The 5,803-nt window shown below is 41.3% G+C and overlaps 1 pseudogene across 1 annotated transcript in view; it reads left to right on the forward strand.

The window, feature by feature from the left end:
• Positions 1-2,732: 2,732 nt before the first annotated feature.
• Positions 2,733-5,803, forward strand: part of LOC147899383 (flap endonuclease 1-B-like) — a 134,801-nt pseudogene continuing 131,730 nt past the window's right edge. Inside the window, exons 1-2 of the transcript XR_015541408.1 lie at positions 2,733-3,212; positions 3,294-3,410. The product of XR_015541408.1 is annotated as a flap endonuclease 1-B-like (transcript). The remainder of the gene's footprint in view (positions 3,213-3,293; positions 3,411-5,803) is intronic.

Raw genomic sequence — 5,803 nt, forward strand, 5'->3', positions numbered from 1 at the left:
AAAACAAACTTTCAATACCCTATCATCTAAGAGAATTGATGCCATATAGGGACTAAAAGTGTGCCAAACCTAGCACCAATAGATATAAGGATGCACTTGTATATGAGGGCAAACTTGGAAACTACAAGATAATATGAAATTCCGGTATGTGTTGGCGTGTATCCATGTTGTCAACTATGAAACTTGAAACCATGGTACCGAGGAATGAAAAATAAATGCAACCCCAATTAGCTTGGAGACCTATGCCAAACTAGATTATAATGTACTAGATGTGGCCACCTTCTAGCATATGCTCAATGCTAAAGAGCTTGAAAGAAGCTTTCTACAGATCTCTCCTTTCTATTTGACCATTAGAATCCTAGTAGTAGTGCCTTGCCAACTTTTGCAATTTACTTTGCAAAAGTCGTGTCGATGGTAGGGATGGACAAAAGGACGAGCCTACAATTTTTGAAAATTAATTGGATAGGTCTTCTTCAAGATGCTATAAGTGATCTTATTATTGGGACATCAATTGCATAATTGAAAGCTGCCACACTACCATGCACAATATAAGGACTATCATATGTATCAGTAAGTGCATGTAAACCTTATATTAATGTATTGTCTTCGTTTTGTATGGAAGCATTAGGTACTCTTTGATTTTGGAGTTTTGATATATATTGCTTGTGTGCTAATACATACACATCTAAGAGATTGCTTTTGGTAAGGTTATTGTGTTGGGCATTACACCCCTAACCTTGGCTTGTGACAGTAAGAAACTTGAAACCATCTCGTGTGCATACCCTCTTGTGTATACATTCAATAGTTGACTTAAGGGATCACAAGCCATTGTTGAAAATAACATCTATTGTCAACTAAGATCACCATTCCATTTGTTAGGCACTTAAGAAACGAGTGGTTTTAATTTGCATCATGTAACGCACATGTGATGTAAAACAAGTGAATCAAAATAAGTGTAGTCGTGTCCTCCTCTTAGTGCATGTGAATAGAATAACTCTAGTGCTAGGATGTGGGTGCATGTGAATCAGAATAAGGGGACCAAAGCATCGCTAAGCTAGGCAAAAGTGTGCATAAAAAAGCAAAGGAGTACATCGCAACACAAAAATTGACTCATCGTATGTGCGAATAAGGATAATGATGATCTAACAAGAGTGCACAAGTGCGCATGGGCACTACCTCCTAGTATATTGTAAAGCAAGTGCTTTTGGATGGAAAAGAGAAAGCACATGATATTTCAATGGGCTACTAAAAGATAATTTTGTAAGATGATTGCCATAGATGGTAGTTTGAAACACACAGCTTAAATAGTTTTTTTTTTAAAATTACACGTGGAAATTCACAAAAGAGTTTCAATCCTCCACCACCCCACTCAACCCTAAACCCGGTCCTATCGAGGGGCATACTGGTAGGCCAGGGTAAGGATGATCTTAGTGAAACTCAAAATGTTTCCATTACCACTGCCATGTGTTATATGAGAGAGAGAGAGAGAGAGAGAGAGAGAGAGAGAGACAAAAAGAGAGAGAGAGTTTTCTATGAGCTTCATTTGTTAGAGGTTGTTCCCGCAAAGGTAGCGGCTTGCAAACCACCGAATTTCAATTTGGGTTCACGCTTCCGAGGTGTTGGAGGGAAAGTTAGGTTGCTCCTTGGGCCCCTTGGTCTCGAGTAGGAAAACTTGGTTGGGGAATCGTGAGCATTCAAATTGGAGGGAAACAAGAGGCATGGGTGTCGAGCGCACTGCCCTTAGGAGTCCCTTAGAAGGAGTAAGGTGCATGGAGGGAGGAAGAGCAAGGTAAACTGCTAGACTGTATGTTGGTAAACTTTGGGTTTATTGAGTTGATAATGTCATTGCTTTGTATTTCACAGATAAGAGCTCTCCTAGATCAACGAATTGGGATAGTTGCGTGCAAGGAAGCAAGGAAGATTTGGTAAAAGAGGTGGACTGTGACAAGCTATTTGGAAATGAATGTCCTCTAAGTAAATGCAGATCCTCACCCATTCCATTGGCGAAAATTCTTCTAATCAAGAAGCGTGGAAATTGCTTTCGACAGTTGAGCTGAGGATTGATCAATGCTCTTTCTTGTTTCTGGCTAGAGCATCCAGCCTAAGTTGTTCCTACTCATAGTCTTCCACAAGCTTGACATCCTTATCTCTAAGTCTGATGTGACTATTGGAGTAGCCCGTCAAATTTGCAAAGCAATGGGATGAACTCGTTTGAGACTTTGAAATGGCAGTTGCTTCGAGCTGGCTCACTCCAAATACCCTCTCTCTCCATTGGGGCTTTGCTCTCCCGAGCCCCTTAATGTGTTTATTTTTTATTTCTTTGGCTTGCTAAGTACGAAATACAAGGTGAAGGGAGCTGCCAGCACGTAGCACAGTGTCATTCAAAACGTGTTGAAGACTTTGGGAAAAAACATCAAGCAGCGAGCTAAGTATCAAGAATATCACCTCGCTAAGTATCAAGAATCTCACCGTAATAAAACAGAATAAGCATCCCAGCGGGCGAACAAGTAGAAGTGGACTGCTATCAAGCTATAGATGCGAAGAAAAGGACGAGAGAGAACTGAAAACAAAAGTACCAACATCCAATTTCTTTAAAAAATATTTCGAATGGTATCCATGACCATGCGTGGGGGCAGCAACACCACAGAGAAGGTAGCAACACCACAGAGAAGGTCGTTCCGCGGGTAAATCGAAGGCTGAGAAAGCAAAAGGTCTGAGAAAGCAAAAGTTCAGATACGCAGCGTTCGAGCAAGTGAACGGGTGGAGGTGAAATGTGTTCAGGTGAAATGGAAATCACTTGACAAGCAAGTCCAAAACAAGTCTTCTTCAACCCTTGTTTCTCCTTGATTTTGCACGAATAGGAACCGCAAATGAATACCGATCTCAAAAGACGAGAAATGCCATGAAGAACATATACAGCACGAGAAACTGTTTCGAAAGAAGTAACTTCAGAAATGAGACGCAGGAACGGAAGAAGAAAAGAACGATCAAGAAGATACGGAATCGAAGGAACTTTCTTTTAACAAATGGGCAAACGGATGGCCATTCCCGCTTTAGACGGGCATCCTTCTGGTTGCGATAGTCTGCCCCGCTAGGGGCAGTGCTAACAAATGCCCAATTCCATACAGCAGGCCTTCGTTCCCTCCCCTATCGATTTCTCCTTAGCTCATTTCCCGAAATCCGTCACTGGGCGCACTACCATGGGCATCAAGGTACATTTACTCTTCTTCCGATATTTACCCTCCTTTTAAGTCTTTCTATTCAGAATTTAAGTGCCTATTATCCCCTTGCAGGGATTGACCAAACTATTGTCTGAACATGCTCCGCGAGCCTTGACCGAGCACAAGCTTGACGACTACTCGGGTTGTAAAATTGCGATCGATGCAACCCTTACGATGTATCAATTTCTGGTAGTCTGCATCGTCTTGCAACTCCCCCGGCGTACCGCTAACTAGCTTCGTGGCATTTTTCGTGGCGAAATTAAAGGGTTTTAAATAGTTAATGACACGCCTACGGAATGAACTCCTCCTTGTACGACAAACCTATGATCTCGAGAGTTTTCCTTTACTCAAATCACGTGCGTTTAGATGATCCTTCTTTCCTTCGTTCTATGAAATATTTTAATTTGTAAGCAAGTTATGGCAACAGAAAGGATCATCTTGCATTGCTACAGACTTTTATTTTTTTCTCATATTTTGCCGAAACTCGTACAAACTCTCTTCTTTCCGTTGTTCTTTTGGTTGCTCTATAAACGACTTTAGTTTGTAAGATTGGATATATCCAAGTCTCGTGAAGGTATATATTTTATGTAGTAATTTGTGGCAACAGAAAGGATCAACTTGCATTGCTGCAGCCATACTTCTACATTTGGATCAATTTTGATGAGAAAGTAACACTTTTGTTCAGTTCACGTACATATATACACCTTTTTTATTTTTTTTTGGGGTGAAACTAAGAACATTATATTATGAAACACCCATTTTACAACAGGGCAGTGCTCCAGAAAAGAGCCAATGCCCTATCCATTAGAAACAGTAAAAGAAAAGCTCAATGCAAGAGACATCCAAATCCTTCTCATGCAAGGCATCATATAAGGACTACTGCAATGAGGCCTCGAAGAACTCATAAGGGTGCTGAAGAGATGAATTCAGAAATGCACGATTTCGTTGAAGCCAGAGGGTCCACAACGCCCAGTACATACATACATACACACACACGTGCACACACATACACACACACACACACACACATATATATATATATGTATGTGTCACAACACCCCTCCCCTTATCCCATCACCATGCATTCTCTTTTGAAACTAGAATTTCATTGAGGCCTCTAGTGCCCAAGAGACATAGGGAGTTAGGGCCATAAGGAGAGAGAGTTCCTCTTCTTTGCATGAACCAAGGTTCATCGTTGTATACTTTTGTGAGAGGACGCTCATAGCAACGCGTATCACATTAGTGATTGAGACTCTGTGCCTCTCCCATGTAGGTGAAAAAGTTGCCAATGGGGCATTCGGCAGCACATTTAAGGTGAGAACAAAATGGATTCTAGGCTTCCATGATCATTTGTGGTGTGTGGGCAAGCATTTCATGGAGGGGATGTGAATGAAATGCAAGGAAGGCTCCAAGGCAGTGTTGGTGTGTGTTGTGGCTGAAGTAATTACGAAGCCCTATTAGAGTTATCACACCAGTCATACATTAGATACATAGGCAACTTTCTTTGAAAAAAAAGATAGGCAACTTCCTATAAAATACATGAGATATTTACAATACATGGACAAGCATTTTGGGGGACGAAAGTGCAAATGGGCCATAACAGCAAGCATAGAGGAAATCGAACCAATTGGTGATATGCTCGAAAAATAAAATCTTAATGACATTTGTGTAGGAACACAATAGCTATGATATCATTTGACTTAGATGGCATCAAACTCAACTAGCTTGCTGGTCTATACGTGGACCAAATGCCCACCAAGCCGTTTCTCAAACAGAACTTTCATGAAGAAGTTATTGTTGCTTCAAATTTTCAGCTTGCAATCTCTTGCTGGAGCATCTCAGCTTTGGCCGGAGACTTGCTTTGCCTTCAAGAATACCCTATTGGAAGGGTTCGATGAGATCAATCACCGAATTGGAGAACAGATCTCCCTCCTATGCATTATGTGTGATAGCAGCCACACATGGCTCTAATGTTCGAGCTAATCTTCCTCTGCTCAACTCAACACCACACACACATTCATTGATAAGCACAAAGAGAAAACTCTCTCTCTCTCTCTCTCTCTCACACACACACACACACACACACACTTTAAAAAAAAAAAAAAAAGTAAAATCTAGTGTATTTATATCCTCATAAATTTACAATATGGGAAGTCTCCCACACACTAGCAATGGACGCCAAAAGAGAGCCCAATGGAAGAACTCAAAAACAAGTAGAGAACACTTCAGGTTAGTAGCATCCAAGTCCCTTGCAGCAAGACTGTCATGTAAGGATTGCTTGAGGGACATTCTGAAGAAAATATATGCCTGAGGAAACTGTTGACCCATCCTAGAATGCAGTCTCTGTGTCCAAATGGTCCATAAAACCCAAAAGCGAGTCCAGTGAAAGAAAAGGAGTAATGGAGACATCTGAGATGAGAGGCATCCAAACATCCAGAAAAGTTTCCCAAATGTGATAGAAGGGAACCGAAGCCGCAGTAAATGAGAGACATGAGTGATCAATGTGCGAGAGTGTGGGCAAGACCATAATAGGTGAGGAATTGTCTCGCAGGGATGAAAGCAACGGGGGCAGAAAGGGAAAG

This window comes from Dipteris shenzhenensis, chromosome 8 (genome assembly GCF_047967505.1).
Source record: "Dipteris shenzhenensis isolate YYH24624 ecotype China chromosome 8, Dip_SZ_1.0, whole genome shotgun sequence".
In the NCBI taxonomy this organism is placed as follows: domain Eukaryota; kingdom Viridiplantae; phylum Streptophyta; class Polypodiopsida; order Gleicheniales; family Dipteridaceae; genus Dipteris; species Dipteris shenzhenensis.